Below are 13,759 nucleotides of genomic sequence, written 5' to 3'. Positions count from 1 at the left end.
CGCTTTCATGAGCTCTGTAATTATGGCCAGAAAATAGACGGAGAGAGACAAAGAGAGGGAAAGAGGGAGAGAGTGGGAGGCAGAGAAGGAAATGCCCTCACACTTTTAAAACGCAGGCTGTCCCACAGCATTAGCAGATAATATCGACACTATCATGCAGTTCTGCCGTCAAAGCTACAGAGGCCGGAGACTATTTCTGGACTCATTGACCTGCTACATTGATAAGATAAGGACAAGGAATTTAACTGTTTTAGGTGCACAGATTCAGATATTGAGTAGTTTTGACATAATTTCAAAGCTTTTCATTGGGATTTTTTGCTTTTGCTGCACCAAGAGTTGCTTTATGGCATGGCTTCTTCAAGCATGTATATTCAAGCAAACGAGATAATATGGTTAATTTTATCCACTGTGGGTTTACATGATGTTATATGATGTTGCACTGATGACCGATGGATTGGTATATGGAGGCGTAGTACCATATATACAGTATATGAGGCAGTGGCGATTCTCACCCACAGTTGTGGACAGAAATCTTAGACTCAACAGTCCACTGAGTCAAAATCAATAATCAGTTATGGCAGCATTTGTTTTTGCGATGAGTTGAAAAACAGTTTATCCCCATTTGGCTCAGAGTATCTGCCAAGAAGAGCTGGGCGAATAACCAAAAATGCACTGAGGCTGACACAGGGCTGCCAACTCTCACGCACTGACCGTGAGACTCACACAATTGACACTTTTCACATGCTCGCTTGCCACACATGCATTTTCTCACACAGTGAAAAACAAATTCATAACTGATAACGTCGCGGCACGGAAAGAGGACACTGACAGCGCATGGAAAGACAAGACAGAGCGGCACAGTGAAACAGCAGAACCGAGCAGCAGCCGAGTTATTCAGACCATCAGGGGGAAAGTGAGAAATATACACAAATCTGTTATTTGTTGTAATTTATTCCCATGCATGCTGTGCAGAGTAATCTCAGTCAACGGCTCTTCTGGCAGTAGCATCTCTCCCTCTCCTCTCGCGCCGTGTGCACGCAGGCAGGAGTGAGAGAGAGTTACTATGGTTACGGGGACGCTCTGTGTCTCTGTCGCTCTGAAACTTTCTTGCGATTTCCAATAATAAGATTTTAGGTAACATACGAAATTTTAAGGCTACACCTCAATCTAACTAATCTAGAATAGTGCACGTGGCTGTTTCTTGACTTAATCCAAGAGGTTAGATGGTGTAGAAATGCAGGAATTTTGTTTTTTTTCTGGGAGAGTTTGCTCCCCCATTTTAAAACATAACCTGGCGCCCATGCTTGCACATGTTCTCCGTTTTGGTTAGTGAGTTAGTGATCTAATTTGGTTTGTGCAGGTATGTTCGGTAAAAGCTTTTAACTGTCAGTTAAAACAACATCGAGACTCTACAGCCACGCTAGAGTCTCTGTGAGTTTGCACATAGGTGCTTTGAGCTACATGTTAACATCCACATGCTAACATGCTCACACTGACAATGCTAACATGATGTTTAGCAGGTATGTTATCATGCTCATCATCTGAGTTTAGCGTGTTAGTATGCTAACATTTGCTAATTGATGCTAAACACAGGGCACAACTGTGGCTGATGGAAATGTCATTAGTTTTGCAAAGTATTGGATGAATAAAATATTTGACCTGATGATGGCAGCAGATGAAAAGTTAAGGTTGAGTTAAAGCTACAGTATGTTTTCTCTTATATTTTTTTAGCTGAAATATGCTCCAAAGTATATCTAAATGTGAAGAAGTGCTGTTAAAAGACTTCTGTGATCCAGGCCTATTGAGCAACCTGGCAGCCGAGATATTTCATTCTCAAGTTTTTAAAGCGAGCCTCACCCTTCTAACCAATCAGACGAGGCCAAAGTCAGGGGTGGGGGCTCACGGCTGTCAATCAATACGAGAAATCTACTTCTGGCTTGCTACTCCTCTCATACCGAGGCTCCAAGCTAGCATTAGCCGCTGGAAGACGTTGCTATGGCTTACTCACAGGCTCCCAATACCTGCATTCGTTGAATCCAAGAGCTCCATTACTTCAAGTACCCTGAGAGAAAGCAATGCATTGTGTGTGCTAAGGAGCACGAGGACAGACCGACATTTCCCTAGAGCCACGCTGCTCTAGTTCAACATGATGAGTAATGAACTAATGAACTAGTTTGCATGACGTGTCATCCAACCACATCTAAAGGCAGAAGTGTTTATACCTGTTCCAAATGACCAAGAGGAAATGGGGATAACAGTGCACACTTTTAATCAGTCCCTCCTTGAAGGCATTCATGGTGGTGAACTCATTTGTACAAAGGAAAAGTGGCAGAAGTAGTTGTGTAAAGAATGAAAAACAGTTCATCCATCGTAAATGTTATTAGTAACACCTGTGCTCTTCCTACTGTGACAAATCAAAAGTCTGCTCAAATGATTGTGATATAGATATTTTGGTCATGTTTTCCAGCCCTACAGCTATATTAAAGTACAAAAAATGTCTTTGTCTAGGTTTTCCACAAGCACCTCAGCACTGGTTTCATCCCATTCCCTTTAAAGCCTGAGGACAAATCTAATATCAAGTCTAATATTAGTGTGAATATGATGTGTGGTAACCCGGCCTTAGGGTGCTGTCTGCTCTATTTTTGGACTTACAAGTAAATAGACGGAGAAGCCAGCAAGGATTCCTGTTACAGAAACATTCAGAGAGGATATGTGAGAACTCTTTGGGGCTTTTAAATAGAGTGTCTGACAGGAAATCCTTTTGTTTCAAGTTCAGTAAAACAAAACAAAAAAAAAATCATCTCAATAACATCCAACCAGACACTTTTACCCAGAGTGCTTTTTGTTTTCTTTCCATCTCATTTTCCTCACTATTATCTCAAGTTTTTTTACCTCTAGCCAAAACGATCACATGCTTTACATTCCAGGATGAGTCAATTGATTTTATCCGACCGGGAAAAGCCATCACACAGTCTCACGAAAGCCATGAAATCACAGGCAGACTGCATAATGCGGCAGTAAGAGCTGAATCGGTGCTGATTGTCCCGGCACTGACACATAATGACGCTGCACTGACACACACAGGAAAAAGGAGAGAAGAAACATTTCAAAAACTGAGGAAAACACACAAACACAGGCAAGCACACACGCAAACAAACACACAAAACAATGAATCACCACAAAATGCCAAGTGAGCAGGAGCACAGCAACACACAAACACTGCTATCATTTATATGCAAATGAGCACACCGCTACTCCCTCCATGCCGTCCCCCCTTTACTCTCCAGAAACTAAAAGACGGAGCAAACTTCCGATCAGATCAGACAAGATGACAGACGGGGTGATCGGGAACGACAGGTAGCCAAACAATACGTGACAAAAGGACAGGACAGGGACAAGGTGAAATGAGCTGAGATGACGCGTTTCACGGGGAGCGGACGTTAGCTGAAACCAAGGTCTGTTTGTCTCACCAAGGGTTCCAACTCTACTGTCGGTATTCCCCGTGAGTATGACTTTGATTAACGACTCACTGCGGCAATCTTTCCTAGACAAACTGACGCATATCATACAGGATGACAACAAGATGACAAGTCAACCTCACCCAATAAACTGATGAGCAAGCTATAACACAAGGAGATGCATCAGAAAAGTTGCACACGACGACTGGTTCCTGGAAATATATGACTTACTAAATTCATCTCTGCTATTTACTTTGTTGACAAGCACCAGAAGGAAATCTGCCTGTATTACTGTTAAGTGCACCATTACTTTGGTTATCCTGTCATTTTAATGGCCTCTGTGAGTCATCGGTGAATCACAGTCACAACACTGCCTGCACACAGGTGTGAGCACACAAGCTGTACACTGCATTTAGACACTAAGCACCTGTCAAGGGCAGGAGGAACACGTCGTCTTCCTGTTTGTTCCTCTCTGCAGCAGTTAATGTCACTGCCGTCGACTTTAGAGCGCAGCACTGCATGAGAGAGCTGTTTTCCTTGAGTGACGTCTGCATGTTTGTGTGTGTGTGTGTGTGTCTGCGAGTGTGTGTGTGTGCACATTTTTTGTAAGCTCAGCAGTCTATCACTGACTTAACAAAAGGCTGCTGAATATAAATCCATTCCCACTCCATCTGCCAGCATAACATGCATATATTTACGTGGTTGTCCAAGGACAGAAAGACACAGACATATATATATATATATATATATATATATATATATATATATAGACAGAGAGAGAGAGAGAGAGAGAGATTCACAGATATGTGGATAGATACGGGCATACATACATACATACATACATACATAGATATAGAGTTGAAATAATGAGAGTTAATCAGATAACTAACTATTTTGATAATCTATTAATTGTTCGAGTCATTTTTTTTTAATGCATCAAGACTTCCTGGGAATCCCCATCAAAATTGAGACATGAGTGGCGTTTACAATAAGCATTACTGAAGCGTTAAGTCCGCTCAATCCACACCGACTCCGACCTACATTCGGACGTAACTGTCGTCAGAATCAGCTGGCCAAACTGTCTCCACCAGGCTGACTAAAATCAGAAATTTACCGAACAAGAATAACTTTCAAGTAGGCACCACAGGAAGAAATCAGCATTGTTTTTATTGATTTATTTATTGATCTTATGATGGTGCTAGATGGGTTAACGCATTTATTTTTAAGTCTGTAATTTCTGAATAATTTCCTTGTAATTTTTGAAAAGACATATGAAATTTGGTTCTAATTAACATGTTCAAGTGATACATTTCCACTCAATCAATTCCAATTAATTGCTAGCATAACCTAGAGAGTCAGATCTAGACAGGGCACAGCAAGTCAGCTGAACTTTGTCTTTGTTTTCTGAAATTCACTGAAATTTGTCTACAGCAAGGATACAATACAACATATGGAACATTAAGTTTCAAATAATAAATGTGTGATGAAGCAATTTTTACTTGGGTTTATGCGGTGTGTTTTTTTTTTTCAAGGACATTCCTACTTCCCTATATATTACTACCAAATTACATAGTTCTTTCCAGAAATTACAAGAAAATTATTTGGAAATTCTTCACTTCTCCAATTCATCTGGTGTTAAACAGCTACATGAAAAGTTAAGGGATCAACAAAGTTATATAAGCTATACAATTTGTCCTGAGAGTGACATAACTATGTGTACCAAATTATGTGAAACTCCATCAGATTTGAGATATTTCAGTCTGAACCAAAGTGGTGGATCGACGGATTGACTGATCGACCAACATCAGCATCCCTAGAGCCACACCGCCAGCATGGCTTAAAATGTCAAAAGTTCCCTGGTTCCGGCTTCTCAAATATGAGGATTTGCTACTTTTCTTAACCATAAATTATATAAAAAAAGAATATATTTGGGTTTTTGACTGTTGGTCAGATACCACAAGCTGTTTCAATATATCACTTTGGAAATTTTGATGGCCACATTTCACTATTTTCTGACATTATATAGACAAAATGAGTAATGATTAATGGATATTGAAAGTAATTGTTAGTTGCAGCACTAGACAGATACAAAGATAGACAGATCAAAATCATGTAAAAACCACTAATTTAACACTTTGCTCATGCTCGTCAAAACACGACTCTCACTATTAGAAACACAACACTCTGTGATCTATTTTGCGCCTTGATTTAGTCTAATTTGAGGCTTCACAGGTTCAGATCTTTGAGTCTGCTTCCTGTAAGAGCCTGCTTCCTGTGGTACTCTGGTGTGGCGCACAACAAACACAGTGGGGGAGGTGGGGAAATAAAGTAATTAAAAATAATGATGGCTGATGGAAAGCAGCTCATACTGACTATTAAATGTTGTCTGTCTTGTCACAAAAACGCCTCCTGTGTCACTGACTGATGAGCATGGTGTCACACTGGGCGCTGAGCAGGATGCAGATGAGCAATATGCCCTGCAACCGTGAAGAAATGGACCTAAAATCTAATTAAAATGTCTATTCTGTGAGCAATATGTTGATTAATTGATGTGTAATAACACTGAGTAAACTCCTGTGCTGTTCTTTGCCTGAAAACGTTGCCCATCTCTGCATCACTGCATTTAAATTAGCACTCTGACATCATTGGCAAGCTTCTGCACAGGGATTACTCAAACATACTTCAGACAGAACTTCTGCCATCTCAATTTAAGGCTTTTTTTTACTACTTTATACATAATGCCAGGCAGTATCTGTTCAGTTTAAGTAGCAGTGACAGGCTGTGATAAGACACAGTCGAGTTAAAAAACCCTTATCTGGCCTACGAGCTGAATCCCATTTGCCTCTCTTCTCACACCGACTCATAACGCTGCTTATTAGTCCCTCTGGAGGGATAAAGGGGAGAAGGGAAGATTTTTAAAAAGGGAGGGGAAAGTGAGAAATAAAGACAGTGCGAAAAACAGAGATTAGGAGGGAGAGAGCTGAATGAGCAAAGGAGGAGACAGAAAATGCAAAGGACGTAAACCAGGAGTAGAAAAGGCTGCTCATAGTGCAAACACTGTAGTTAAAATGTTTTAAGTATTGTTTGAAGTGTCAGAGGTCAAAGCAGCTGAAATCATTTAAATAAGAGTATTTAAAATGTTTCATTTCCCGTTCAAGCCCCATAGGAGTTGAATTGACAGTGTAAAAGCAGCACTGAAAGCAGATGAGCTAAAATTTGAATACTAGAAAGTACTTAAACTGTCATTTAAAGAGTAAGAGAGAAAAACAGTTAGCAGTTGAACTTGAAAAGCAAGTGAAACCAGAAGTTGAAACGCTGGAGGCAGTAACACACTGTAAATATAGATCAAGTGAAAGCACAGACTGGATGTAAAGACAGATGTAGCAAAGTGTGACGTCACCCATTATAATAATAATAATAATAAGAAGAAGAAGAAGAAGAAGAAGAAGAAGCTTTATTTGTATGGCACCTTTCCAAAACAAGGTTTTTAAGTCGCTTTACAGGATAAAAATAAAAAACAACAGGAATCATAAAAGTGTTAATCATGAAAACAATAAACATTAAAACAATAAAACCAATGGTGTGGGAAAGGTAAGATAGAGGGATCACAAGAATGATAGACTATAAAAGTGTGCTTTAAGGAGAGACTTAAATGAAGAGATAGACTTAGCCATCCTAAACTCCTCTGGGGGGTTGTCCCAAAGTCTGGGAGTCCTGATGGCAAACGCTCTGTCAACTTTGTTTTTTAGTCTGGATTTAGGAACCACCAGGAGAGCAGCATTTAAGGACCTCAGGACCCGTGACAGCACATGGGGAGTTAAAAGGTCAGAATTATAGTTTGGGGCCAAACCGTTCCGGGCTTTAAACATGATAAGTAAAATTTTAAAATCAACTCTTAAACTAACAGGCAGCCAGTTCAAAGATGAAAGGATGGGTGTAATGTGCTCTCATTTTCTGGTACCTGTTAAAATCCTGGCAGCTGCATTTTGGATTAACTGTAGAGAGGAGAGAGACTTTTTGCTGCAGACGGAGAAAAGGGAGTTGACATAATCTAGCCGTGATGAAATAGAAGCATGAATGACTGTTTCAAGGTTTCTGGGAGACAGAAATGGTTTAATTTTAGAGATTTTCCTAAGTTCAAAAAAAGCATGACTGTATGACGGATTTGATATGACTGTTCAAAGTGAGGTTGCCGTCAATTAAAACGTTAAAAGTTTTCTACACTGCGGAGTAATAAGATGAGAGTATGAACCTAATGTGTTTGTCATTTGAGTGTTGCAGGCATATGTGCCCAATAGAAGTATTTCGGTCTTTTTTGAGTTGAGCTGAGGAAATTTTGAATCATCCATTTATGAATGTCCTCGAGACAGTTCATCGGTGAAAAAATGTCATTGAAGTTATTGGGGTCACAGCTGAGGTAAACCTGAGTACTGTCTGTGTAAAAATGGAAACTGATGTTGTGTGATCTTATGAGATGTCCCAAAGGCAGCATGTGAATGGTGAACAGAATTGGGCCAAGCACCAAACCCTGAGGAACCCCACAATTCAGCCTAGAGGTGGAAGACCTAGACTCAGCAATACCAACACAGAAAGTCCTGTCTGTAAGGTATGACTTGAACCATTCAAGGGCTGCACCACTGGTGCCCACCCATTGCTCTAAAAGGGACAAGAGGATAGTGTGATCAACTGTGTCAAACACATCACTGAGATCTAGAGTACTAAAATGGAGGGACGTTCACCGTCAGCAGCTAAAAGCAAGTCATTCATGACCTTAAGAAGGGCAGTTTCTGTACTGTGGTGAGCTCTAAAGGCTGATTGGAAAGATTCAAACAGAGTTATCATTCATTAATGCTACAAGGTGATTTTCAACAATCTTCTCCAGGACTTTGGCTAAAAATGGAAGTTTAGAGACAGATCTAAAATTGTTGAAATCATTTGGATTGAGTCCAGATTTCATTAGGGGTTGAACAAGAGCATTTTTGCAATAGCGGGCGCCGTACCAGAAGAAAGGGACCTATTAAAAGTGTTCAATATAAAAAGACAGATTGTGTTAAAAACTTCTTTAGGGGGAGAATGTCCAGAGCACAGGAAGAGGGGTTCATTTTGTTGACAATTTCTAACAATATAGGTTGACAGACAAGGTTGAAGAGATCAAAACGAGTATTAGGCCTGGTAGGTTAGCAAACTAATGGGAGATCACAAATGACTTATTTTATACACTGAGTATCCCTTTCTTGAATATATTTGGCATTTTGGCACAGGGCAGTGGAGGAGACATAGGCCGGCAGGGAATGTGAATGAGATTGATGAGATTAGATGGAGTGACCCTATGAGGAGAGAGACGGCTTGCTGAACACCTGTTCCTTCAGTTCCTGGTCACAACGGGAATGGTACTTTTAAAATCACAGAAAAGGCCAGCAGGACCCTCACTGTTGTAAAACGGGCTTTTCTGAGGAGAAGTTAAATTGTGGAAAGGATCATGCTGAGATGTGTGTCAGAGAGATTTAAAAGCTATAAAATTGATAAAATTAGAGACTAGTTGCTTGGTTCCCTTCCATTTTGCAGAAGTCCTGCTTAGTCCAGAAATGATCAAAATTGCTGGTAAAATTATATCCTGCTGCCGGATAGAAATTTAGCAGCCACTGGTGGAGGCTAAAAAAACGACCAAAACGTTCAATGCTCTTTGAAAAAGTAGGTATGGGGCCAGACATTTCACAGCTTTATTTCTAGGCTCTCAATTGGCTGATGTCATTATTTCCGGCGTGTACTATTACAGTGTGGACTGAGGGGTGAAAGTCAATGGGTGTTGGAGTAAGTTTAATAAAAATCTCAACCTTTCCCCCGCCAAGACAATATGTGAAGACAGATGGGAGTTTAACAAATCTTACAATGGAGTCACCCAACACCAAGACTTCAGGCACAGAGCTACCCACATCAGTGTAAACTATGAGGTTGGAAGGGATTTGGCAGGTTACACAAGTAGCCGACCTTGGCAAGGAAGGAGGTGGTGGCACTTGCAGCTGGAGGCGAACTGAGAGCAGCTGAGGTGGTAACTGGCTTGGCTAATCTGGGTGACAGGCGACAAACGGCTTTGGGGTTTAAAGCAAAGGGGTCAGTCGAGAAGCTGGACAAAGGGCCGGGCCAAAGCACTTCCTGAGACGGGACCGGGGACTCCTACGCCATCCCTCCAGGGTAGCAAGCTCAGTTAGATGTAAGGAGGGCATGCTATTCACTAACTCCTGGAGCGGTGCATAGAAGTTGAAGCACGGTAGATCATCAGTCGTGTCATGTTCATCAGATCCATATGGTCTCAAAGAGGGGAAGCGAAATTCTTCAGTGTTTATCTTTTGCAACTGAGACCCAGGAGGCAGCTTTTCCGAGAGCTGGTGGGACACAACCAGCATCTAGAGCCCCACCGCCAGGCACTTCCAGGAAGGCCAAGCAATCTTGGAGCAGTAACTGCTGCTGGAGGAGATCATTTATGAGACTTGGATTGGAGGAGAGCTCATTCTTAATATTGGAGATTTCATCTGCTACAGTCATCATTGATGAGACCTGCAACAAGCCTAGTAGCAGTCTAGTCTCTCAAGTGGAAACCTATGACTGAAGGGAGGGAGTAAAGTCCATTTAAACTGCAGAGACCTCTGCTACCTTCAATACTCAAGCAGTGTCCCAAAAGCCCCTCAACCAGGGATAGAGTAAAATCCAAAGGTAAAAATGCTTAAAATCATCCTCCTCCCCAAATTTAACAATTGAGACCATAATGACTTGTTGAGAAAAAATACGACTTAGTATTTCTAGAGGGAGGTTGACACTTTTTAAATGGGAGTCAATTGGAATTGGGGAATTTTTGGAGCCAGAATCTAGTGACCGTTATATTGCACTTCCACTTGAGTGCAAGTGAGTTCAAGAGCTTAAGAGGCAGGAAAGAAGAACAGGCAGAGCGAGGGTGAGGACAGGAAGAGAAAAAGATGTGCTGCAGAACAGATGGATAAGATGTACGAGACAGAAATAATGTGTGAGAGAAGAGGCGGGACTAAGAGAAGAGAAAAATTACACCTGGGAAGCAGAAGAAGAGATGGGAAGTAAGGATGGAAGATGGAAGAAAAAGAGACACAGGCAGCAACGGAGGGGAGGTGTTGGTGAGCAGCCTGATCTCCCATAGTGACCGTCTGGTCAGATCTTGCAGACAGATAAATGACCCCCTGTCACAATTACAATGCTCCATCCCCCTCCTCCTCCATCTATACCCCCCGACACCCCCTCCTCCCTCCCTTATCTCGACAGGTCATCCATCAACTAGCTGACTCCGCCCACCCCTGCTACACACACACACACACACACACTTTTTTTTGCCCGTTACTTGTTAGTAAACCAAATAAAGAGCTGCACCTGTCACATGCATAGTGAGTAAGCTCCTGTTTCCACTCTTCTCTCTCAATTTTGTTCTCTTGCCACCTTTCCTCTTCTCACACTCTCACCTTGTCCAATTTTCAGACTCTCCTCCTCTCTAATCTTTTTCACTCCACCTCTTCTTTCCTCTCCTCTCCTCCCCTCCCTGCTCTTACCATCTGCTCTCCATTTCCTGTGTCCTTGTCACCTTACCCATCTTGTCTATAAAGCTGAGTAAATGTCAAGGTGTAGCTGTGGAGAGAAGCGATCACTCACGGAGTACTGCCAGGAGAGGTTCAATCCTCGAAACATGTAATGATGGAGTAGTAGGTAAAGTATGAGTAATAGTAAGTGTATAGCGTTTGACAGTTAAAGTCAAAATTGACTATTTTTACAGCTGATTCCGAATGTTCATATAACTAACTCAAGGTTCCCAATCTGGAGGTTTAGAACCCCCGCAAAGTGTTACAACACAATCATGTTGTGACTTTTTATGTAATCTTTGCTTTATTAGAATGAAATACTGGTGAGTTTCACCTCTACAGCCCTCTAAAACTCTTAAAATTAAACAATCTGCATAGGAAACATCACACTTTGGTTGAAATTCTCAAAGCAACCTGTCATGAGGACTCTTTAAAAAAGGGTCACAATGTTTTGATTACTGGACAAGCAGTTAAGAACCAGATTATTCTTATTCCTGTGATGCATGAATAAAGTTTCTTCTGATATTTCATAAAAGCTCATCTCTCAACACACACACACACACACAAACACACACACACAAGTGTCCCTAGACCCCATGGGGTCCCTTGAGTGTCAATGTGCCTTGAGGCAGAAAATCAGGGGGCAATTTACAGCAGTGTCCAGCAGAGAAGATGGGAGATGTACCTTGAGCTCAGGCCTCTGTTTGAAGCTTTATGTCAAACTGAATCTATTAAGGATGACAGAACTGAGTCTGAGTCATTTTATTAGACCGCAGAATAACCGGAAAAAATGTACAGAAATGTGTTTTAGTGATGTGTTCAGGAGTGTGCTGACAGTTCAAAGAATTGAGTTTTACATGTATGTAAAGCTGCAGCAGCGATACAGTCCACCTTTGCATTTCATTACTGTGACGTAGGATGACAGATGAGGTGACATCAGTATGACTAGAGAGGTGATCGTGCAGACACACACACACACACGCAAGCACATGAATTCATGCACATAAGGCACACATGTGTTCAGTCTTTGTTTTGAGCTGTGTTAACTTTATCTGACAATCATATTATTTAAGTAAACCACGCTGTAGAAAGAAATGTCGTTTTATCGGTGTGAATTCATCAATAAGCAATCAAAAAATTAAAACAAAACATTCTGCTTGTCTGCCTAAAACTACACATAACCTAGTGCTCTGAATCCTGCGGGCAACTCATCCGGTGTAAACAGAGAAACACTCACCGAGTAGAAACTCAACTCGTCTCCAAACGACACTTTTCTCTGAGGATTTCTCGGCGCGGGAAGAACACTAGAGGCCTCTGCTCTTCTCGGTTAATGACAACAATGTTATTCCCGCGATGTTATTTCATATTTCAGCGATGTAGCGACGGTTTCTTTGTTGCACTAAACAGCAGCTCGATACAGACAGACAATCAGGGAGCCGATGCTGAGTGTCCATTTACTCCGCAGCGAGCGAGCGCGCTGATTGGTCGCTTCCACCACAACACAGAATTCTGCTCTGACGCTATTGGCTCCTCGGATAGATGTGGTGCGTTTATGGGCTGCTCGTAGACTTCGCAGTCCGATTTTTACCAAACTCTATAGCTGTACAAGTTCTAGTTACTGCTACTACTACTACTTCTACGACTTCTACTACTACTAATAATAAGAATAATAACAACAACAATGATAATAATAACGCTAATTGACGACTGAAACCAGTATTTGCATAGACATTTCCTTCTGTCACATGGTACAAAACCTAGCAAAAGCATGCATAAAGGGGTGCTGTTTTTTACCTGCCAGTGTTTCTGCACTATTTTATTTGGTTTGAATTATAGAGTATATTGTATTCTGCGCCTTTCATCTCTTAGTTGATCTGCTTTCAGTGATTGCACTTCAGACAACATTTTCAGCTCAATTTATCACTCACATTTACTTTTCAACTCAATTTCAATTCCTTTCAGCACTTTCACTGCAACTCACACATCAGTCAACACTTTCAACTGCATTTAGAGCTTATACTGAAACTTCAATTTCCATTATTCAATTTTAACAGCAATTTCAACTCCTTTCAATGGCTGTATTTGAGCTGCCACTTTCATTTCAACTTCTTTCAGTATTTTGACTATTGGAAATGTTTCAATTGCACATTTTCAGCAGATTTAGTAGCCTATGCCTAGTTACAGTATATTAACCTTTGTGAGGTGCTTTTTTTGATTAAATAATTAAATTATATTACAGTGATTACAATTCATACTCTAAAATGTAGCCTTCAATCTGCTCTACTTTTAAAACTACCTTTTCATTTTTAATCAAGTGAAAAGCCATATCATTATCCCCATGTTTTATATCTCTGCTCTTGTGTTTTCAATCAATTTTTTATCACTAAACAAATCAGCGAGTTGTTAAGTGGAAGTCTATTGAGTTATAGCAAGAGTCAATTGATATAACTGAAATTCAGACTACTTTGTTGTAGCACTGATTGATTTGCATCGAGTTGTAATAGGGACACACATTATGACAAATACTATATCGGCTGAACAACCCCAACAGCTGTGTGATAGAATCAATACAATCTAATGCCTTGTCATCCTTTTTATATTATAAGTTACTGAATCCAGCCACCACATGTATTATGATGGAAATTATCCCAATTTCCATTTACCCATATTTATTGATCAACTCTGCGGAAAACGTGCATTAGAGAG

The 13,759-nt window shown here is 40.9% G+C and overlaps 1 protein-coding gene across 4 annotated transcripts in view; it reads right to left on the bottom strand.

The window, feature by feature from the left end:
• LOC121909074 (SPRY domain-containing SOCS box protein 4-like) overlaps positions 1 to 12,520 on the bottom strand; it is a 79,786-nt gene extending 67,266 nt beyond the window's left edge. For all 4 annotated transcript variants that reach the window (XM_042429458.1, XM_042429459.1, XM_042429456.1 and 1 more), the window contains exon 1: positions 12,291 to 12,520. The gene's annotated coding sequence lies outside the window, so the exon portion shown is untranslated. The remainder of the gene's footprint in view (positions 1 to 12,290) is intronic.
• Between the last annotated feature and the right edge of the window lie 1,239 nt (positions 12,521 to 13,759).

The sequence above is a fragment of the Thunnus maccoyii genome, chromosome 12 (genome assembly GCF_910596095.1).
Source record: "Thunnus maccoyii chromosome 12, fThuMac1.1, whole genome shotgun sequence".
Lineage (NCBI taxonomy): Eukaryota > Metazoa > Chordata > Actinopteri > Scombriformes > Scombridae > Thunnus > Thunnus maccoyii.
Note: the sequence above shows the minus strand (reverse complement) of the source record. Positions and strands in the feature narration are given on the sequence as shown.